This window comes from Tenrec ecaudatus, chromosome 3 (genome assembly GCF_050624435.1).
Source record: "Tenrec ecaudatus isolate mTenEca1 chromosome 3, mTenEca1.hap1, whole genome shotgun sequence".
Lineage (NCBI taxonomy): Eukaryota > Metazoa > Chordata > Mammalia > Afrosoricida > Tenrecidae > Tenrec > Tenrec ecaudatus.
Genome location: NC_134532.1, coordinates 72,989,485 through 73,014,387, shown reverse-complemented (window position 1 = coordinate 73,014,387; position 24,903 = coordinate 72,989,485). Strand labels below are relative to the sequence as shown.

Here is a 24,903-nt window from a genome sequence, read left to right as displayed (position 1 = left end):
CATTGGCACAATAAACCTTAACTAACACAGTGCTGGAAAGGGTGGGGGATGTGGTGGAGGGGAAGCAGGAGTTGATAGCAATGACTCTAACCCCACGTGAGGGAAATGGATAACAGAAATGTAGGTTAATGTATACAATGGATGGTGTAAGATACAGCAAAAAATGATGAAAATAATAATAATATTTAATAACGATGAAAATAATAATAATATTTAATATATCATATGGTGGTAGGTTATGGGAGGGAGGGGATAAAGGTGAGCGGATTTCAAAGAATTCAAGAATAAAGAAAATGTTTTGAAACTGATGATGGCAGCGATTATACAATTATGCTTGATCTAATTGAATTATGGATTATCGTAATATCTGTAAGAGCTCCTAATAAATGATTAATAAAAAATAAATTAAAAAATAATTAAACTGGAAAAAACTCTTCCAAGCATGGACGGAAAAACTGGCTCAAAGGATGCAATTGTTTCTTTCTCATAACTTGCTCATTATTTCTGTTTCTTTTGTGACTTACTATTGTGTCTTTTAAAAAATTGATCTCATTATCTTCTCCTAATATGGATGGTGGTAGGGAGAGGCAGGCAGGGTAGTGGGCATGACTGGAGACTCTAAGTCAAAACACCGAAGTTAGAGTCTTTTTCTCTCCTGGATAAGAAAACTCATGGAAAACCTGAGATTACGTCAGCTGTGGTCCAATCACTGGCTCCAGAAAATGAAGTTCCATACTGGACCAGATAGTAGAAAATAACTCAATTGTTTTGCCTTTCAATTTTCTTCTATGTTGATGGAGAGTATGAGCGACTGATTGTAAAAGGATCCACCTTCTTGTACACAATCCATTGCAATGTGATTTTGCTATTCTTCCTATTAAGCAGCATGCTCTATTTTCCCACCCCTTGATTCCTGACTGCCCTTGTAATTTGCTTTAGCAATAGAATGTGATTCTAATGATAATGAACCCATTCTGTGTCTAAGCAGCTCTTTCTCTTTTCTGTCTTGCTTTTTCTCCGCCCCCCCTCCCCTTCCCTCCCCCTCCCCGTTCTCCTCTCCATCTCTGGCTCACTAACCCCCACCCCAACCCCCAGTCCCTCTCTGCTCAGGTTAACCTGCTAGGATCATGGAATGCCCAGCTGAGTCAAAATTACAGGAGAGAACTCTCCCAAGATCAGAACAACTCCCATAGGTAATTTCCCAGTTGATTGCAGACACACGAGAAAGCCCGGCTACGACCAGAAGGATGTGCTAAGACAGTCTACAGATTTGTACCAAGGAGTTTTGCAGTATTTTTGTTCCAGAGAATTTTTTAGAAAATAAAAACTAAAACAGAGATAGTAGTAGTCCTAATTCACAGTACTATTGTGAGATATAAAAGTATAGTAATAATATATAATACCAATATAAAATGCTTAGAGTTGTGCCTATAATCTAATAGGTAGACACTAAATATTTGCTATTATTATTATCCATGATTTGCCAATTCCTCACAAAATGTGAGTGGCTCTCGTCCTTAAGAAAAAATCCTTTCCTTAAATTCTAAAACAAACAAAAAGGAAATAAGAGGCCCATCAAAAGCTCCGTGAGAGCTAACAGAACACCGAACTGTTACCTTTTTAGAAAGTTTAATGAATTCAGAAGAAAAAGTACCAAAAGCTGAGCATATTTTAGTAATGTGCTGCAAGTAACTTACTATCAGTGCAATAAAAGCAAAGATTTCCAAGAATCTTTATAGATCCCATGTTGATTCCTAATATCTGATCTATGCCAAGCCATCATATGACCAATTAGATAAAATATCAAACATTCTCCTTGCAAAATGGTCATGCTTGTATTTATTACATGAAGTATTACTGTTATTACCAATATTTATATCAGCTTATAAGTTACTAAAAAGTAATTTCAGAGACTTCCAGGAAGATGGCGCTGACGTAGAATTACCTGCCTAGAGGTCCCGTTGTGAGAACAGGAAATCAGCAGCCCAGTTCACAATAGCAAGAAGCTGTAAACAGCCTAAATTCCCACCAGTAGAAGAGTAGATAAAGAAACTCTGGTATGTGCATACAATGGAATACTATGCATTCCTAAAAAACAGCTACGAATCCCTAAAACACCTCAAGACTCAAGACGTGGAGGGATCTGGAAGACATTATGCTGAGTCATACTAGTCAAGCACAGAAGGACAAACACTGCGTGAGTCCGCTGCTATAGCAATAAGCAACAATATGGACACAAGCTTGACTGGCTGGTGATCAGGCAGCCTGGTAGAGAGCCTCACCGGTGCCAGTGAACAAGACTCCATCCTCGCTAGGTAAGCATTTTGAAGGTCACTTGCCCAGAGGGTGCCTCATGTCAAGGCAGGGGAAGGGGAGCTTGTAGACTGAGTGGCTAAGATGTAAACGTATGAGGAGGTCACCCCCCCTCCCCGGGCAAATAGACAGCCTTATCAGAGGGAGCAGGGATACTGATGGGAAAACACGTCAGGAGAGGGAAAAGGGAGCAAACACGTCTGGGGGACACAAATGCATATCTGCTGGTAGGAAAAGAGGGAGGACTGACCTCCAGGTGGGGCGAAGAACGACTGAAAATGCTTTGGGGGACAGTAGGGGACTGGAGGGAGTGTTTTTAGTGGTATGCAGCAGATGGGCCACATTGACCTGGGCTTCTGGGTGCATCCTGGGGACCTATGTCTTTGGGTGCTGTGTAATGCTAAGACACTGAATCCTGGATCTCCAAGACACAAAGCATGTTCCAGCAGATGCCTCAGTGAGATCCCATGTGGGAACTCCACTGGGTGATCTAGACCCTACCTCAGACACATTTGTAACCTGAGACCTTGAGTCCAAAAATGCATGGTGTCTGAGAAGCAGAAGTCAGCTGTACCAAGATTGGTGACCTGGCGGTAAGCGAACAAACATCTTCTTGCTACATCAATGTCCTATATGCTGTGTTAGGATAGGTATTCTTCTGGCAAAGCTGTGATGGACAGTCTGTTTTATTTTTTTTTGTTTATATTAGGGTGTATCTCAGAGGTGCTGTGTCATTGGGGATAACCCTCTCGAAGTTGTGATATATATTTTCCTGTCTCCGTAGACGAAACCCAGGATTGATATACCTATAGGGATACCAAGTAGAAGAAGGGTTGCAGGGGGCAGGGTGTTACAGGAGTGGTTGGGAGAGGGAGCTAAATGGGGGACGATGTGAAGGAGTCCAGGAAGAAAAAATATGTTAGGACACTGATTATAGAAGCAATTGTAATATTCTGCTTGACATGATTGAACTATGGAATGATATGACATGTGTATTAACTCCCAAGAAGTAATAACTTATGAGAACATTAAAAAAAACATAGACCCAGGAATGGGTTTGGGGTTCACACTAAATCCTAGCTCCAACTTAAGAGCAATTAGTTCTTACGTCATGGTGTTACTCGATACTCACTCAGGAAGGGAACACAGAAAATACGGGTGCTATAGCAAAATGTGGCAAAGAAATCAGATGGTGCCAAGCTCTCTGATAAAATAGCATCTGGGGTCTTAAAGGCTTGTCTTCAAAGGAGCAGCCATCTAAGTGAGATGTCAACTAAGTCCACGTGGAATAAACACACCATCATTAGTCATCAAAGGATTGTAAATCATAAAATCCAAAGTCGAAAGAGGGATTAGTATCAGAGCCTAAATTGTGAGAATCTGGTTTGCAGAAGGCTGGGGAAGACAGTGGGACCCCAAGCTACATTTGTAGGAACTGCATAGGAAGTAAGCTTTTGGTAGACTCCCTCTACCTACAATTGAGGGATGGAAAGAGACTGCATTGGAGAGATGAGTATAGAAGATCAGAGAGATAAAGCTGGTTTGAACAATTAAAACTTTGTCAGATGAACCGGCCTCTGACGCATGCTGGACTGGATCTGGTTTCCAACATGTTCTGTATGTTGGGTTTGTATTGTTTGGTTTTTCTTTGTTCATATTAGGGTATATCTCAGGGGAATTGTGTCATAGGGGTCACCCTCTTGAATTTATGTTACATTGTTTTCTGTTTTTTGGTGTATATAAAGCCCAGGAAAGATGAACCTATTGGGACAGAAGTAGAATAAGGGTTTGGGTGGTGGTGGTGGGGTTACATTGGGGAATGGGGTGGGGTAAGGGGTAGACAATGTCAAGGAGTCCAAGAAAAAAAGAGAATGTTTAGAAACTGGTTGTGGTAGCAATTATACAATTCTGCTTGACATAATTGAACCATGGAATGATATATGTATTAATTCCTGATTAATTTTTTAAAAAGCAATCTCATCTGTTCTATTTTCAGACACAAAAGTTTTAAGTCTGATATGATTTCTAACTGTGGACATTAAAGAGACCAATGGATTAGATTCAAGGACATCTTACCTGTGTAGAAACTAAAGACAAACAGGAGTCTGAGCACCGCCCTCCTATGGGCTGTGTGTGAGAAAGTGCATGTGGGAGGGAGCATGGGTATTAAGTTAGACTTGCGCACATTGTTAAGAAAATTAAAACTGAAACAGAGATCAGATGTTGTGTGTTTGTGACTGTGTGTATTTTGTGTGTGTGAGTGTGTGTATTTGTTATTTCATGGCTGCTCTTCACTGTCTGTACTTTATGATGTCAGTCCATCTAGTCACACAGCATCAATTAAAAATTTACGAGCACTTTCAAACTCCATCTCACGTTGCAAATTATTGTGACCCCAACCGTGTCTTCCTATCTCCAGTTGACTGTAGCACAGAGGTGCTCTGCCCTACCTTCCCACAAAGTGCTCCACCTAAATCCAGAGCCTCCAAGTTTCTCTGGCCCAAAACATGCGAATAGGTAGTAAGTCAGAGTGGACATCAAGAAAGCTCAGTCTCTCACTCCTCACAAGAGCAGAGTAAGTGGCAAATATTACCGTTGCAGCTACTATTCTTATCTTTGGATTTTGTCTTCCCAATGACTAAGTTTGTCGAGTATTATTATCCTATTTTACTGAGGAGGAAAATGACATGTCAAAAATTAAGACTTACAGATTGTCCAATTGAAAATGACTGTCAGGGTAAGCAAGGAGAATTCCACACACACCCCCATGCCTGGTATGCTTCAGACTAAATTTTGTGGAAGTGAAATTGCCTGGTGACCTAGTGGTTTACATCCTGAGCCACCAACCACAAGGTCGCAATCCAAATCCAAGGGAGAAAGATGAGGCTTTCAGGTCCTTGACTATGTCAGGTTATAGCCTTGGAAACCCACAAGAGCAGATCTACTCTCCGTTCTACACTAGGGTGATTATGAGTCAGAATCGGCTCAATGGCAGTGAATTTTTAAAATACTTACTTTAATATTTCAGCATGTAATAAGTTCCCAGAATTATTCTAATTGTAATGTTTGTATTAATTTTATTTATGTGTTTTCTTTTGCTAGTTTTGTAGGAAAAAAATAAGGAGACCCAGAGAATTAAATTTTTGCCTAAGGTAACTGCAATGACTGAGGTATACCTGACTCAAGGCACATTCTTTCCCATCACCTCATATGTATGTGAAAGCTTCACAATGGAAAAGAAAAACTGAAAAATGTATTCTAACATTGATGTAGGCAAAGCATGATAAACAGTATAATATATTATAATGTAGTATATATATATAAATGTTAGAGGACATACAACCAAAATGTTCCTCAGAAGTGAGGATGGTAAGACTTCATCTTGCTTAATGTGGACATGTCATCTGGAAGATGAATCACTTAAAAAGAACGACATTGTGGTTGGTCAAGTGGAAGGTCATCAGAAACTAGGGAAACCCTCAATGGGATGAAGTGACCCAGTATGCTCAGTACTGGACTCCAACCCAAGGAGCAGGAGGACAAAGCAGTAAGGCGGGGCAAGAGATGGTGCTGTTGGACATAAGGCCAGCCCGAGTGGGAGTTGACTGTGAGTTACTCACAACCAGCAAAAAGGTCCCACAGTCATCAGCTAATGAATGGACCGTTGGAACCAACCAACTTCACCTTGCTCCAGAGGAGCTGGTACTATAGAGTCTGTTGTCTCTAAATTTCAAAATAAGAAGTGACCACAGGAAGGACAGAGGAAAAAGGTTAGGTTCTACATCAGGAAATGTAAACAGAACACCACCCAGGATGAGGTGAGTAGATGTTACACGAGGAGGTCCAAAAGGTTATGGACACATGGAATTAAAAGATGGTGGAGCATTTCCGTGAACCTGCTGAATCCTCCTCAATGAGATTGTATCAAATATGATGTGTGGCTACAGGAAAAACTTCAGGATAAAGATTTAGCTAGAAATGAAGTTGGCAAGATAGGAAGTATCTTAGTGGAATAGTGTGGACACTTCAAATTGCATTGTTTGGACTTACAAGGACCATGAACCAGGTGCTCTGGCTCTCTCCACTTATCAGTGCGGTTAGATTGCAAACACAAGGCCATTATAGAACTGTCTGCATTATGCAAAGATAGAGGCGGCCACAACACATCAGAAAATGGAGAATGAGTAGATCGTGACATAGCTGCCCAATTTCTTAGTTACATAAACCACTGAGAAACAAGGTCTAGCCAAGCTGATGCATATCCTTAGCCACTGCAGCCGGAGCACTCTCACCTCACAGCTCAGCACCTGTTCCTGCTAGGTATATTGTAATTCAAAATGTAGAATTTTTACTATTGTCATAAATGTGAGATGTCAGATAATAAGATAGTCAATAAGTTAGGAGTCCGTGTTTACCCTTTTAAGATTTTATTAATATCATGGGTTTTCAGCAACGTGCGGCATGCTAAAAGCAAGGAAAACATTTTTGAAGCAATCTGGATTTGGATATAATTATGTGGTACATATATAAATCTGGTGGTAGGATTGGTTAGGTGAAGCCCGTTGTTGTTTTTATGGGGTGGGGGCGGGGTGGGAGGGGGAGAACACAGCTATACAGATACCTGCCAGGCAGTAGCACATACTACAACTGAGTTAACAGCTTTCCAAACAACTTGAAAAGCTGAAAATATTGGTGGGCAATATATGTCCCACTGGCCACAAAAGGCTTAGTGCAATCCCTCTCCATGCACAAACCTGTAGAAAAGAAATGCACTGGTGCATATGGAAGTGGCAGTTTGCTTTTTAAGGTGGAGCAAGGACAGATGGTTTAACACTGGCATTAACTCTATTCAAAATACCCCATGAGCAGCTATTATCTCCTTGTAAATGAGGAAGAAAGTGCCGGATTCAATACAGATTCCAGCCCTGACCCCTTTTAGGAGGTTAAGTATGGGAAGTTCAGGACAGACTGTCATGGATCAAGCATGCTGTGAGATTACACACAAGGTTCACCGTTGAGAACGCCATAAGGGAACATCTGGCTAATAATACACCATCATTTATTACGAACATTTGCTCATTGCACCTACGCCATGTGAGGACATTAGCAGGGTCAAGGAGCTGCAGCATGAGTCCAAATGCTTGCCTCATTGCCTGTAAACATAAATAAAGAGCAGCCACCACCGTCTTGGGAAATGTCTGGGCAAATCGTTTTTACTAGCTCTAAAATAGAAATAACAGTCTAAGAAACCCAGTGATACTCCTGTAAAGTCAAACCAGCAATTAACTAATGTAATAACTTTGGCATGAAAGCGATCATTTCTTTAACACATATTAGGTGAGCTAGCCCCATCTCACTGTATTTAAAAGAACTGTTTTTAATCTTAAAGGGGGAAAGAATATAAGATATAAGCCGCATTTTCTCTGGTAAAACGTGGTAAAGGAAACAACTTCTGAATGGTTGTCTAAGTTTTCCTCGGGCATTAAAATGCTGCTCTTCGGTGTTCTTGAGTCAGTTCCCTGTGGCAGAGCGGCTCTGCCCGGGCGGCTTCTCAGGCTGCCATCTTACTGGTAGTGGACACCAGACCTTTCTTCCTTGGTCTCGTGGGCTCACTTTCAGCCCGCAGCCTTTGCTTAGCAGCCAAGTCCTGAACCACGGAATCCCAGGCCTCCTTCAATTTTAAGGAGATGCATTTGAAGGAGAAATTTTCCGGGAGAGAAAAATGAAAGCAACTACTTTCCTCCGAATTGCCCATAACCCTGCTTGGTGCTTAATCAACACACAATCACCTAATACTAAGTTCCAACCAATGCCTAACATCCAACAGTCCTGACTAAACTTTCCTATTAACACACATCTCAATTGACCAGACAGTAACAGCATTATTTTAAAATATATTATTTATTGAAAATTGGTAAATACTACAGTGTTTGTTTTTTAATCTCACCAACTATTGAAAACACATCTAGGATATTTTTACTATTTTAAAAACCAAAAGATTGTATATATTCATGATTTAATTTTTTTTAACTGTTCCTAGATTGTTTTCTCTGTCAGCTAGTGAGCAAACGTAATAGTCTCTGGCATCCCTCCAAATGCTCTGAGTACCTTGGACCAACCAAGCAGAGATCCAGGAACATCCAGACATTACGATGTGGACAGATCTCCCAGGTAGATGGTGAAAAATGAACGCCACACCTTTTTTGAGAGGCTGTGGTCCCCAAAATGCCTCTAGGAAGTCAGACTGAAACAAACACAAAGCCTCACTGCTCATGCATTGATGTCACACATGAATGCCAAGACATTGCAACAGAACTTCAGAACTCTGGGACCAGGTAGGTGTATCACTAAGTCCTCAGCTCACCCATAATTCAAAAGCTCACCCATAAGCAAAAGTACAGTAACTTCATTACATGTGAACAGAAACCAATTGAAACATAATTCTATAATATTTTCTAAAATTTATAATCGCCACACAATAAAAAATAGTTTTACTTTTTAAAAAAACTTACCATTCCTCTTGCACAAGGTATTCTAAAAAATTTTTTTTCTTCTTTTCAGTTACCAATTAAGGCCACACAAACCCTAGGAGGTTACTGCTGACATCTAGTGGCAATATATTGTTTAAAACTAAATGCATTAAACTAGAGAGAAAGGAACAGGTGTGCGCACATATGCACCTGTACCCTTGCAAAAGCTAGTGGGCATTTCATGTTACAATGACATTGCTAATGCCTACACCACTTTGCCTCCAATGACTTGATGGAATAGGAACCGATTCCTCAAATGCCTTGGTCTCCTATTGGGAGTTACCAATCCCCTGGGACTTTCAATCCCCAAGGATCCTGTCCCATCCCCAGCGCACTATGGGACATCTTGGCCTACGAAATCCCCATATTGCTAGCCAGTTAAGTGCTTTTGGGGTGCTATTCTAGATTCACTCAGCTGTCGCAGAGCTGGGTGTGTATTATTTGAGACTGTAGATCCATAAAGATGCACACTCATAGGAATAGTCATAAAAGGCCTGGGCATGAAGTTCAACAATTAATAAAGATTTTTAAAAGAATACTCTGAATGGTTGCTCACCATCTGCTTAAACAATGTTTTACAGAAGAACATGGAAGACATTAAAATGCATGTGTAAAACGTAGAGAGAACCTTGAGCAGCACACAGAGTATTTAATGGCCTCTTAGTATATGTAAGGAATCCCGGTGGTGTAGTGGGTAATATGATGGGCCGTGGACCCCAAGGTCACCGTTTCAAACCCACCAGCCGTTCAAGGCAGAAAGATGAAGCTTTCCATTCCTGTAAACATTTACAACTTCAGAAAACAAAAGGGGCAGCTCTACTTTGTCCTGTAAGTTTTCTGTGGGTCAGAATTGATTTGATGGCAGTGAGTGTATGGCGTGTGTGTGTGTGTGTGTGTGTGTGCATGTGTATGTGTGTAGGCAGAAGAGCATAGAATTTCTGGCTCTATAAATACCCTGCTTCAGCTAGAGTGTTGTTATAATACAACAGTTAAAAGACTGAATATGTGAATGGGGTGGCATAATACGACTTCTTTGCCACTGAATCCGACATCATATATGCAATAGCATTCTCACGGGGAGGCATTTGCTTCTAGGAAGACATGCTTTTGTTAAGTTGCTCAAGTTAGATTTTTCTCCAGCAAAAACAGTGCTAATCTACATAAAACCAGTGGGTGATAGATTGAGGCAGGTTCCCATTTGGTGGCAAGAGCATGTTTTAACAGTTGTCTTTATAAATAAGTTTATTTGAATGGAGCTTTCATTCTTTTGAAAAGATTTGATAAAGGGAGAATGATTTCTCAAGGTAGTACTAACTAACACAAAACATCGCTACCTTATACCCTGATGGTATAAAGGACTCTTAGGGTTTTAGATATTTTTTCTAAAGTAATCGAAGAGTCAAGGGTATCATCCATTCAAAATTTGTTTACTGCAATCTCAAGGAGCATGTAAGAGGATGCATACAATTTTATTTTACTTTATATAAAAGTATACACATTGGAGGAAAAAATTCTGCATCTATGTGTATACTTTTATATAAAGTAAAATAAAATTGTATGCAGACACAAACTAGAACATCTATAAATCAACATAAGCAGACCAATGACAATGTGGAAGCTAAGACATCTAAGTGTCTTTACTGAAAGAAGAGAGTCTAAAGAGGGACTGTCAGATGATGCAGGGCTCCGTGGCTCTCCCTTAAGGAAAAGTTAGATTATGCAAATTTTGAATGGAGAGAAAGCAGGTAAGGACTCTGTTTTGTACTTGAGTCAAGAATTTATGAGCAAAGACAATAATGGTTAAAATACGTAACTGGGTAAAAGATGAGTAAACAAGACACAGATATGAGTTGGAAAACAATGAAGCAACTTGAATATCATCATGGAACAATTCTAGGCAATTCTGTGGCATGGAATCATAGAAGCTCTTATAAAGTTTTAGATCAAGTGGGATATCCCATAGAATCTAATCTCTGAAGAGCCCAGAAGTCCAAGAAGCTTTGGGAACGCAAACACAAAAGGTCAATTCTTTGAAAGAATATAATAGGCCCTTCTCATATACTTCTCTCTTTAAGGATTACTTCTTAAATTACTTCTTCATGTAAATGTTTGACAATGTCTTCTTTGACTTGCAGTTTACACACAAGCTAGAAGCATGCTCCACTTGATGTTATAACTAATTTCCTATGAAACATAGTACATAGCAGATGGGATATAATTCAGTCATGGTGACAATTAGATCACACCTTTCGAACACACCACATGGGTATTTCTAATTCCCACTTAAATTGAGGATTTATTCATTATTAATAAGCATGGATAGCTTTATCATTTACATAGTAATTGTTATTTTACTGTTGTTGATCAGTCAGTTCAGACACAGAGCACCTGAGGTACCATGAGATGAAACACGACCCAGTAGTCTGTGTGAATCTACTTTATTAAGGCTCTCCTTTTTCACTGACCCTCGACTCTACCAATCATAATGTCCTTTCCCAAGGATTGCTCCCTCCTAATAACATGTCCAGTTATATTATTTATAACCCCAAACCAAACTCACTACCATTGAGTGGATTCTGACTCACAGTGACCCTATAGGACAGCGTAAAACTGCCCCTGTGAGTTTCTGAGGTGGTAACTCTTTATGGGAGTAGAAAGCTTCATCTTTCTCCCAAGGAGTGGCTGGTGGCCTCGAACTGATGATCTTAAGGTTAGCAGCCCAAAGTGTAATGCTGACACCACCAGTACTCCTTATTATTATAGTATGTGAAAAATAATGTAAAATGGAATTCTTAGTAAGCTCCTAAAATATCAAGGGTTTTTTGTGCTTATATTTTAGCATATGTTATATCTAGCAAATTTTCTATATGGAAAAAGAAACCACAATGGAACCAATTTCTAAGCAATATATGTGTAACCTATTTCTTAATGGTCTTGAACATAAATAATGTTATAGACAAGCTTTATACCCCAGTTTATGCCTTTTCCAATTTTCACAATTGTGCTAAACCAAGCTTTCCACCTAGAACACATCAAAACAACAGCTCAATCTTTAATGTTCCTTTTAACCCCCTACAGAAGAATATAAATGTACCTGGGAATAACAGTGGTCCCTATTCCTACAAATAAACTTAAACATACATTTTTCTCATTTGAAATTAATTTCCAAGACATATAAACTTATATAAAAGCTGTGCAGAATAACCATCTCTAAGCATTTTTCTCATAATCTTAGTGAGTAGATAGATGTCTTATATTTTATATTTGGCTTGTTTAAAAGATAAAATCAAGAATGATGACTAATAGATACTAATGACCATGTAAGAAAACACTGCACAGAAATGCATTCAAATGGCCCTTTAAAAAAGTCAAATGCAGAACTTTCAAGTAGTCACTAATACAAAGGATCTGTTAACCTACAGATGCTCTCTGAGTTCCACTGCCAAAGTCAAGCCCACATGAAACGAGTGTTAGTTGTCACATGCAGCTGAGAAAAGCTGAAAGTTTCCGTTTGTCTCCAGACAAAAAGACACCTTTACTAGCTGGTCCTAAACCTCTACTGTTGAAACATTGAAATGTCAGTGTACATATTCCATCTAAGATCAGAGAAGTGAGGGATCAATACATAAGCATTTTTTGTCTTATTAACAAGGGGTTTGGGGTTTTGTATTTTTAAGATGGCAGCCATTTACGTCAACAAATCGAAAGGACCAACCCAGAGAGACCATATCTGCTCGCTCCCCACCCCACGGTAGTCTCTAGACTTCACAGCCTCTGTCCACACAAACACACACATCCGAGCTCGTATTCCTTGGGGGAATTTGTATCCAGTGCCAGGACTCTGACAATATAAAGAATCATTCCTTCATTCTCAAACAACAAATTTTGTTACTCCAGAAATACAGAAGCTCAAAAGTCTACAATGGTAATGGGAATTTCCCTTCTCCAGTTCAATCTTCCTTTCCTATATTCAGTTACAAGTGATTTCATCCAAATCCAAAATAAATAAAGCAAATGAAGGTGCAGTGAGAGGATATGTATACCTCTGAGAAATAAAACAGCTTTCTGACTGAATCCCAGAAATAGTATGCTCATTCACCCCTCCTCACCGGACCTGAATTTATTCAGCGTGTTTCCCATCCGCTCTGAATGTCTCCGCTTCTTTTGATGTTTCATCACCGAACATGGACTTGGTTTGCTATGTAGTTCCCTATGCGTGCAGCACTTGGCTTAGCTCCAATCTCCTTCCCATATTGTCTAGGTATCGGCTCTCTGTACATACTGCCTCACTTTCCAGACCTAACGTTAATGGTCCTATTTAAAAGACAGCATCAAATTGAGTCCATTGGCTGCCTAATGATATTTACAGCATGAGTTAACTTGGAATACAGATAAAACGTAGACACAGGTTGTACTATTCAAAATTTCCCATTAGGATAAAGTATCTCTTTTCTCAAGAAATCTTCACCGTTTTGGAAAATTAACAGAAGGCCAGAAATATGTAGAAACACCTTATTTGCAATTCCACCTATTTTTGCTCATCTACAAATCAAAGTTCAAAAACAAGTTTTTGGCTGATTTCCATTAAATTTACATACTACCTTTGTTTCAGCACTCACTTGTTTACAGGAATTCAAAACTGTGCTAAAAAGAAAACACTGTTTCCAATCAGTATTTAACCTGTGGCAATTCAAAAACATTTATGTACGCTCATACATACACAATTATACCATTTCTTCATCACAATGCAAATGGACAATATTCAATAGACCCGATCATTGTAATCTGTCAGAAAGTTAATCTGGTAAAATAAAAACTCATTTAAGATAGCATTATTCATAAAATATATGCACTTTGTACTTCTGCTTCTTTTTTAAAAAAATCATTTTATTGGAGGCTCATACAACTCTTACCACAATCCATCCATCCATCCATTGTGTTAAGGACATTTGTACAAATGTTTCCATCATCATTTTCAAAACATTTTCTTTCTACTTGAGCCCTTGGTATTAGCTCATCTTGCCCCTCCCCCACCCTCATTCCCTCATGATCCCTTGATAATTTATAAATTACTATTTTTTTCATGTCTTACACCAACTGCTGTCTCACTTTCACCCACTTTTCTGTTGTCCATCCCCCTGGGGAGGGGTTATATGTCGATCATTGTGATTGGTTCCCCCTTTCTCTCCCCTACTCCCCCCTTACCCTCCTGGTATCGTTACTCTCATTATTCATTCTCAGGGATTTATCTGTCCTGAATTCCCTGTGTATTAAGCTCTGTCTGTACCAGTGTACATGAATAGCCAAATTTGTAAGGTAGAATTGGGGTCATGATAGTGGGGGTGAGAGGAGGAAGCATTAAAGCACTAGAGAAAAGATGTATGTTTCATCGGTGCTATATTGCACCTGACTGGCTCGCCTCTTCCTTGTGTCTCTTCTGTTGATGTCCAGTTGTCTACAGACAGGCTTTGGGTCTCCACTCCACCCTCCCCCTCATTCACATCAATATGATTTTTTTGGTTTTGGACTTTGATGCCTGATACCTGATCCTACGGACACCTCATGATCACACAAGCTGGTGTGCTTCTTCCATGTGGACTTTGTTGCTTCTCAGCTAGATGGCTGCTTGTTTATCTTCAAACCTTTAAGACCCCAGATGCTATATCCTTTGAATATCAGATTTCTTCACCTCATCTGTTTATGCACCCATTTTATCTTCAGCTATCATACTGGGTTATTAGAACAAAGTGTTCTTGCATTGATGGAGGTCTTGAGTGGAGGTCCAATGTCTGCCTGCTGCCTTGTTACTTAACAAATAAATATGTGCACATAGATGTTTCCCAGTGTTATATATAAATGTATTTACATATCTACATGCCTGTATTTAGAACTCTATAAATGTCCTCTGCCTCCTAATTCTTTCCTCTATTTCCTTTTACTCTCCTCTTCTCCCACTATCATGTTCAAACTTCATTCAGGTTTCAGTAATTCCTCTCAGGTACATTGCCCATGATCAAGCCCTGCAAGGAATCCTATGCCCTCCTTGCCATCAATTTTAGCTCACTTGTTGTTTTCTTGTGTACTTCTATTTCTATACTCACACTTTTTTTGCATGTATAGGTCATAAGAATATTTGCATGCATCTTTGTGTTCCTAGGACAGCAGATACAAGTATATCTCATGGCAATTAGAAAATTAGTAACTATTTATGTAATACATTGAGCATAATCAGTCCATGCTACTCAACATGGATGATATAATTAGAATATTTATGTTTGATAGGGGAATATCTTCAGAAAATTCAGAGACATTTTCTAGGAGCTCTTACTAAAATATTCTACATGTTAAAATCATATACGGAAGTTCATCTGACTGATTTTTAACAGAAGAACCCTCTTATCACTGTATATTGAGAAGTCTAATTCTTTCATTGTCTATGGTATACAAATATGAATCAAAATAGAACACAATTTTCTAGGCATGTCAGAAAATTTGCCATTATGCACAATGCTTTGGCCAAAAAAACCCCCCAAACTTACTGCCAATGAGTCAATGCTGACTCATAGCATAGTTTCTGAGACTAACTTTACCACAGTAGAACACATCAGCTTTTTCCCACGGAGCTGCTGGTGGTTTCAAACTGCCAACTATGAGATCGCAGCCCAAAGCGTAACCACTACACCACTAGGGATCCTCATACAATACCATATATTTAAATCTTTACTATTTACTTCACAAATACAGCGATCCTCCTAAATCCTTGCCTCTATCTTTCAGACAACGACTTGGTTTTTGGATGGGACATTCAATATCTAAAACCAATAATCAAGAAAAACCAACTAGTTTAATGCGTCAGGTTTCTAGAGATTGAAACAGAAATTGTTCAAAATGAGCTTTACCTTTGTCTGATTTTTCATAAGAAACTGTAGATTCCTTGCCAGGTAACACCATTTCTTTGAGTTCTGTGGACAAAGAGAAAATAAATGAATAAAATCAACCTTTCTTTTTACTCCTTAAGTAATTCTTAAAGACGATCAATTAATGATAAAGGTCAGAGAAGAAAACCTTTTAACAAAATACCCAGCTCCCTTCAGTAGCTGCCTGGGGAACGCTTGCTTTAAATGCTAAATAACTCCCCCAAGGGTCCCTCCTCCCTGAAGCTGAGAACCTGACTGACTGCCAGCGATATTCATCTGTTCCCATGGCTTCTCCCTCTCCCCTCACACGTGACCAGGACTAGAGGCCTTGGGCAAGCAAAGGCATTTGCTGCCCTGCTTTCCCTTGTACAACACAAGTCATATTGGACTGGAACCTGGTATTCGGATGACCACCGACCCCAGTGGAATTCGCACTTACTTAAACATATCTTTGTCCCTCCCCAAGTGAGTATGGGTTTTTAAATATTCGTGAAAATAGGGGTGCTTGGGTATTCTAGTCACAAAATCAATCAAATGGGGTCTTCTGGGAGGATGCTAAATATCTGCTGATTATGCTCCTTATGAGACATAACTTCAGAGCTATCCTATACTGCGCCAAGCAGCACAGGGCTCTAGAGAAGTCGGGAGTTATGAAATACACCTCACTCCCTACCTTGCTATGCAACAATCCCGAGAAGCAGCCCATAAAACACTTCACTGCACCGCGACCTAAATGCTCGGATCAGAAGAAAGAAGTCCAAGGTTGAGCGTCTGCTCTCCAGATAGGACTGCTACAGAGGAAGAGACGCATTTCACAGTCGCTCTTTAAGAGAGGCACTTGACTTCATTTTTCACCTCGGAGAAGGGAATGCTAACTCTTCGGACTCCACAGGATTGTTAGAAGTAAATGAGATAAATATACATAAAGAAGAAAGCATGGGGCCACGCCATGCACTAAGGAACATCAGTTGACAACATCATGCGCATCATTAATTATTACTATTGGGCAGGCACGACAACGATGGTGCCTCCCAACACAGGACAGTGACTGTGCCAAAGGATGAGGCCTAAATCCCAATTCGCATCAAAAGTAACTTCTGCACCAAGAATGCAAACAGTCAGTTCTGTGATTCTCCACTGTACCTTGAGAAAATTACTTGGTAAACAATTTTAGAGGAAAATGTGATTTTGTTTGCTTACCCAGTTCAGGGCCCCAAAAGAACTCTCAAAAAGGTATTTATGCAAGATATTCCTTAGAATCCTCATGGCCTCCCAATAGTCAGTCCCACAAGTTGGGTCTTGTGACTGTTTTGAGGCCAGATACACCCATTTTGCAAGTGCTGTCTAAAGGTCAGCCACGTGCAAAATTTTAACATCTATTATATTCTCCTGCCAATCAAATGTGTCCTTATCCAATTTTGTAACCAATGACTAAATGCTAATCAACCACTGTATTTTTATTGAAGTTCCTTCTATTCTCATAAAAAAAAACCCTCCTAGAGCATTCTAACTCACGGATCATTTCGTTCAGAAGTCACTGGACTTTGGGATATGCCAATTTGAAAATTGCATCGACTCTCAAGAAAGGCCCTTCACTTTTAATTTCAACAAGACTCTGCCTATTTTGCTTACTAATGCTATTGTTCTCCTTCCTAGGGCCATTGTTCTCTTTTTAAAAACAATCCAGTAACCCACTAATAATCACTGTTGTGGTGAGTCACATGGTACAAAGACTAACTCATATCTCATGGGCTCTGTCTATTTTGCCTATTTATTAATCATTCTTGTTCTCGGTTATCACGGAGTATGAGTGAGCATCATCCTCTGTAAGGACAACTAAAGTAGAGCTGTTTGGGGTCGGCGGGTAGAAGAGTGAAATGGTTGGGTATGATTTCCATCGACTCGGGAAGCTGGAGCTGCGGTGGGTTGTGGTTATGAGTCAGGCTGGTGGAGTGTGAAGCCAACAGCCTCTCATCATGTGAAAGCAGAGCCTTTAAACTCTCCACCCCTAGGGGCAGCTCTACTCTTCCTATTGGGCTGTTATGAGTGAGAATTAACTCTATGACAGCGAGTCATTGTTGCTTAGCCATCAGCTATTGACCAGACTACTGAAGTGGTTCTCCTTTCAGTGCATATCATCTCTAGTTTAAGAAGCCCTCGCTGAACTGTGGCATACTTCGAGATTCACTTCAGGGAATTAGCCCTTCCCTGCCCTTGTGTATAAGAAGTCTGACACAGCAAACAATTTATTGAGCTCCTTCTGTAAAACAGAATCTACAACCATCTTTAGAGACATGAAAATAAATAAAACAATGACATAGAAATGCACTCATGGGGGAAATAAAGTTAAAAGCAATTATTTGAATTTACTGGTAATACTATCATTAAACAGTATATAATCATTATGTAATACTATCATTAGACATTATAGAGAAACAGAAATCATAGGAATTCTATAGTAAAGATAGAGTTTTTGCATCTCTTACCAATGATGGTATAATTTGAGAACAGATAAGATTGAACAATATATACTACTGAACATGCTAATGTCACTAACCTGGAAAGACAGTTGGAATGTCATGTTTCTGTATATACTGAGATGGTACACCCCCCCAAAAAATGGATATTTTTCTTTTCAAAGCTATGCATTTATTTTTACCAAAAAAACCAACTTTAGCACCTTCAAAATACTCTCCATTATAGTGAATACAGTGTCAAATTTGTGATTCTATTATTGCAAAACATTTTTCAAAATCATCTCTTTGGATGGCTGAAGCACCTCCCTCGTGTTTTTCTTTACCTCTTCTATGTCTTCAAATTACTTCACAGTCCTTTCATGTCCCTCTGCATGCCCAGAAATGAAAAGGAGTCACACGGAGTAAGGTCAGGACAGTAAGGTGCATGGGGCAAGAGGGACATGCTGTTTCTTTCCCAAAAATGGCACACTGAGATGTCTGCGTGAGCAGGTGCATTGTCATGATGGCAAAACTACTCCCGTGTCTGCCCCAAATCAGGTCTTTTTTGTCCCACACTGTTATGCAATCTTTTCAGAACCTCTAAATAGAAAGCTCGAGTAATAGTCTGATCTGGTGGTACAAACTCTCAATTCACTATGAATCAGCATTTTCATCCATTCCGAAGTTGACAAATGTCCAGAATGAGGTTTGTCATCAATCAACATTTCGCCTTTTTTGAAATGAGAAAACCACTCATACACTTGAGTTTTCCCCATAACATTGTCCCTGTAAGCTGTGTGCAACATCACAACAGTTTCTGCAGCACTTTTTTCAAACAGGAAACAAAAGTTCACAACAGCATGCTGTTCTCTTAAATCAACCATCACAAAAAATGGGATTTGCGTGAAACTGCTTTATATAAAAAAAAATTCACTGTGATCAGAGAGAACCTTCCTGGGTGACATCAATGGATGGACTAACTCAGAGGGAGTTGCTTAATGCTCAGCTGGGCGGGAAAGTAAGTTTGTACTATGAAAGCTGAGCCCAGTGGAGCTTTTTCATGTGTTTTTTGGGGAGTAGGGATACCCCCTTGTATAAATATTTACTTCAAAAAATAGTTCAGTGAATAACTAATCTTGCTCATTCAAGCTGAAATATCCTGTTTGTTGTAAGAAAACCTCACAAAAGGGAAGAACTTTGAAAGTCCTTCTGGAAGACAATGAGCTGACAATACACCTTTCCAGAGAGAGAGAGAGGGTGCACACGAAGAACAGGAAGAATGAACAGGTGTGGAAACCAAGAATTCCTTGAGGACAGACTGGTCGTCCCCAGTGTGTCCCTTTACAAAGATCACTCCAATGCTCAGAAGATAATAAAGAACACTGACTAGAGCAAGAATCCTAGGAAGAATACTAGACAGAATATTAAAAACGCAACTCCAGGAACTGCCCTTCTGATCAACCTACATTAAAAAATCCAATATACAGCTCACATTGTACATTTTGAAAGACTTAATCATATGTGACTATAAAGAAAGAGAAGGCTTAGACTCACATAGGCATCACAAATTGCAACCAGGAAGATTTAGGCCTCAATCCTGACCCTAATCACTGTGACTTTAGGGAGAAAGAAAATTATGATTATGTTAAGTCACCAAACATGTTATTGGCTCAGCAATTAGAATGTCCAGCTGTGTGCAAAAAGCTGGCTGAAGGCTTAAATAACTCCCCCTTCAGCCAACAGCTCCGAGAGTGCTGTTTTGTCCCTATGCTCCTTTCCTAAGATCCATCTTTCCAGGGCACGGCATGGTGTCGGTGATGTCTCTGGAATGTGGGTGTGAAGTTAAATATTGAAAGTAAAAGGAGTTACTGTGTGGGTGAAGATCGATAAGAGGCAAGTGTAAAGCTGGCTTCTTCCTGTGACGACTTTTTCTCAGTCTACAGACATCTCCCCATTCTAGGTCCCACTCCCAACAACCGACGCCTTTCATCTGTACTTTCTGTGATGTCGATCATGAAGCCTCAATTTTTTTACTTCTGATTGAAGATTAATTTTTTACCAATTTTTGCAGCCTGACATTAATCAAACATGCCATCTATGCAATCAAGGTGCGATGTAAATTGATGTTGATTGGAATGTAAAATTCAGGAAAAAGAAAAAGGATCTCTAGTGGAAAAAGATGGTAGAGAACAAGAAGCTTGAAATTATTCAACTAAGCAAAATACTGAACAGCACTGGAAGCATTAAAATGAGACTGAAGGATTATACAAAGACACTAGACCAAAAAAAAGGGGTTGACATTACCACGTTCAATTCAATGGCTACGGAGTGAATTCCAACTCCCAGTGATTCTAACCGGCTGTGCGATTTTCTGAGACTGTAACTTTTTTTTTTTTTACATTTTATTAGGGGCTCATCCAACCCTTATCACAATCCATACATATACATACATCAATTGTAGAAAGCACATCTGTACATTCTTTGCCCTAATCATTTTCAAAGCATTTGCTCTCCACTTAAGCCCTTTGCATCAGGTCCTCTTTTTTTCCCCCTCTCTCCCCGCTCCCCCCTCCCTTATGAACCCTTGATAATTTATAGATTGTTATTCTGTCATATCTTGCCCTATCCGGAGTCTCCCTTCTCCCCCTTCTCTGCCATCCGTCTCCCAGGGAGGAGGTCACATGTGGATCCTTGTAATCAGTTCCCCCTTTCCAACTCACTCACCCTCTACTCTCCCAGTATGAATCCAGGGTGGACGATACCTTCAGGACCAGGGGTGTGAGGGGCGAGACTGTAACTCTTTATGGAAGTAGAAAGTCCCAGCTTCCTTCCACAGGGCGGTTGTAGGTTTCAAACTGCTGGCCTTGCAGTCAGTAATGCATAATCACTGTGATGCCAGGACTCACTTTAACCATTTTAAGAGGCAGAATATGATCAGGAACTGTTGGTACTGAAAGAAGTCTAAGCTACACAGAAGGCCCTGGCAAGAAACAAGCCTCCAGGCAGTGACGGAATGTGAACAGAGATAGCTCAACAAATAAATGTTAATCCTGGAAGCATGCAATCAAATAAGTCATATATCACTCCATTCATAGGTACGCCTTAAAAACCACGTTGATGGAAGAGACCTGGCCTCAGCTGGGGTCAGGACCTCAAGACGGGGGCAGAGAGAGAAACACCTATTTAGTTGTTTCCATATAACCTTGTGCTGAGGTCACCCCAAAGCAACAGACACCCCTTCAAGAGTGATGGTTGAAGCATACCATAAGTTCAAGTCAAAAGTACATTTTCCGAGAAGATAATTACACTACTGCTGGTTGGTAAATGGGGTGAAGCAACCTCTCATCAGGAAAACACACACACACACACTTAGGAATCTTATCTATAACCCAAGGAGAGATTATCTCTGGTAATATGTTTCTAATCGGGCACTTTTAGACACTATACGTCTTGGTGTCCCTGGCCTATAGACTACTAGGACTTTAGACTCTGTCTTTCAAAGGCTCACAACATCCTTCATAGGCCACACCAGTAGGATTGGATGCGGAAACCCCACTAAGTGAACTGGGTTTTACCTCAAACTCACTTGTAGGAGATTGAAGGAATTGACATAGTTCATTGGATTTAAGGGTGAGAAGAAACAGATGATGACTATCCCAAGGTTTAGAAATGGGTGGGCTTTAGATTTTCAGACTCTTGTTTTGAGAGTGCCCAATGAATGGTGGCCCGGGACTATCGTATATTTATTATTTGCATGTTTTATGACATGTATTAGTCTGGTAGGCATGGTTCTTCCTCTGTGAATTAGTGTTATTGGAAGTTTTCCCCTCTCACTAGCCCCCACTGTTCTTGTAAATAATGCCCAATCATTTAAAAGCTTAATATGTACATCAATAATCCACATACTGCGGTCTGCAAAGCTGGTTTATACATTTATGATTTCCTCCTCTCAAAAATGTTTTAAATTCTGTATCACTGGCTAACTGAGTGACACTGTCCATAGGATCGCCTTATGTGCCAGGGGATGATCTGTAATGTTATCCATCATAAAATGATAATGGTGTCTCTCAAATGAACTCGAGACATATATAAACCATAGAGCTAGGAATGGATCTGGGGCTCACTCTCAATTCTAGCCCTAACTTAAAACAATTAGCTCTTATGACCCTCCTGGATACTCACCATCATGAAAAATAATACTCACCGAAGACATGGGTGCTACAGCCAAGTGTAGTGAAGAAACCCGGTGGTGCCTGGCTACCAGAAAGAATAGCATCTGGGTCCTAAAAACCGGTCTTCAAACAAGCAGCCCCCAAGTGGGGTGTCAACTCAGTCCACACAGAAGAAGCACAAGTGCCTGTTTGACCTAAGGATCGTCTATAATAAAATCTGCATCTGGAGAAGGGAATGGTATAACACTTGGTTGCAGAACACTATGGATGGCAGGGCATTTGAGCTCTCCCTGACCCTTTTTAAAGTTGTTTAAATTGTTCATATTTTCTGCTTTCTTTTGGATTGAGGTTTTCTCTGTTTTGTTGTTGGTTTTGGTGTGAGTTTTGTGTCATTTTGTGTATATGAAATCCAGGATGGGAAACTCGATAGGGACTATCCTTGGATTAATGATCCCCTAGGGGCATGGCAGAAGAGGTTGGGGTGAATGAGGAGCTACCAACGAGTATGAGAAGAAAATGTTCTGAAACGGATGTTGGTGATTGCATTCTGAAATGTGACTGAATGATGAGCATATAAGATATGTGAATATGTCAATAAAAGATTTTTATTTGTAATTATATGTCAATAAAACTGTAAGTGTAAGATATGTGAATATGTCAATAAAAGAAGATATCCTCGTAATTGGACCAACAGACAATGTTGAACAGAAAAAGGTTGAAGTTGTCAAGGATTTCACTGACTTAGTTCCAAAATCAATGATGGAAGTAACAGTCAAGAGATCAAAAGATGGATTGTGTTGGCAAAGCGGCTGCAAAAGATCAGCTCACAGAAGAAAGGGATCACTTTAAAACTAAGGTGTACCTGCCCCAATCCACGGCATTATCAACACTCTTTATGCATGCAAAAACTAAGTAATGAATACAGAAGTCCAAAGAAGGATTATCTCTTTGAATTATAGTAGGGGCTAAGAATAAGGACTATACAATGAATTGTTAAAAGAATGAAAAAAATCCATCCTGGAAGAACTATAGACAGAATGCGCTTTTAAGGTGAAGAAGATAAAATTCCGTATCACGCACTTTATAGATGTTATCAGAGGGCACCAGTCCCTGGCGATGGGCATCGTTCTTGGTCGAGAGTTGGTAAAAAGGACAAAGACTCTCGGTGAGAGAGATGAAGACAATAATCATGGGCTCAAATATAACTGATTCTGAGGAGGACAGAGGACAGGGCAGCATTTCATTCTAATGTCTGTCTGGTCAATGAGTCAGAACCAACTCCATGAAACTTATAAATGACAACAATTTCCATAGCCCCCAATAATGCCTTAGTTTCTGTCTGCTGACACCAGTCGGCCCTGGGCAGCCTTTTGGATAGAACGTAATATGGCCTCCTGAGCGCACTGTCAGCTTCAGGGTCCCCATTTGTTAAATCGAAAATTCTCCAACAAATGCTGGCAGAGAGGGCAAATCTAATTTCCCTGGGTCTTCTCTTAGCCTTTAGGGCCTCAGACATCAGTCGCTTACATCTGCGGCCACACACAAACTTCCAAGGAAACAGATTAGACTATTCTCCAAGTCTTTTGTACCACTTCTCTACTGGACCGAGAGAAAAATCATCCTGCATCCTTCTCGTGGATACTTTCCAGCACCAGCTCACCCCAAGGAAATGATGCTTTAATCCCTAGCTCCTGGTGGTAGTTATCAAACCAGGCCTCATGTTTCCATTAGAGAATGTCTATAAGGTGATATATCCCATAAATCATTTTAGTATCTGACAGCTATTGCCCTGAGGGGTCAAAACTTTCCAATATTGCATCTTGAGATAATTCATTTTTCAAAATTTGAGTTTTAAGAGACCCATGGGGAAGTAGCTAAAAATTGTAGAATATGTCAACTGGACAGACTTTAAAAAATCATCTCCTGAGCATTCTGTGAATGTTACATTATTCTTTCATATAATCCCTCTTATTCAGCCAGACAGGTGTCCCACATCTACCATGTAATTCTATCGTGGTGCCGCTGTCCATTGCATTCCTCCCGTTGTTGATCCATTCTTATTCTTTAGCACCATTCAAATGCACCACTCTGTCAAAGCTCCAATGCCAACTCCCCCATGAAGTGATCTCCAAGAACGTGAACTCTTGTTGATTTTAACATTCTCTGGCCATGTACAGCATTTCTATTCAATGCCTGCCATATAGACTGCTTTCTTAGATTGTCTCAGGCTATCTTGTCCTCACAGCTATATATATATGTACATATACATATATATGATGTGAAATCTTTTATTTTTTTAATTGCTTAATTTTTGTTTTTTTTAATCATTTTATTACGGGCTCATACAACTCTTATCACAATCCATACATACATCAATTGTGTAAAGCACATTTGTACATTCATTGCCCTCATCATTCTCAAAACATTTGCTCTCCACTTAAGCCCCTGGCACCAGCTCCTCATTTTTCCCCTCCCTCCCCGCCCCCTCCCTCATGAGCCCTTGATAATTTATAAA

The 24,903-nt window shown here is 39.9% G+C and overlaps 1 protein-coding gene across 2 annotated transcripts in view; it reads right to left on the bottom strand.

The window, feature by feature from the left end:
- The window catches only part of INPP4B (inositol polyphosphate-4-phosphatase type II B), a 975,417-nt gene that overhangs the window by 786,232 nt on the left and 164,282 nt on the right, over positions 1 to 24,903 (bottom strand). For both annotated transcript variants that reach the window (XM_075543753.1, XM_075543752.1), the window contains exon 2: positions 15,743 to 15,805. The gene's annotated coding sequence lies outside the window, so the exon portion shown is untranslated. The remainder of the gene's footprint in view (positions 1 to 15,742; positions 15,806 to 24,903) is intronic.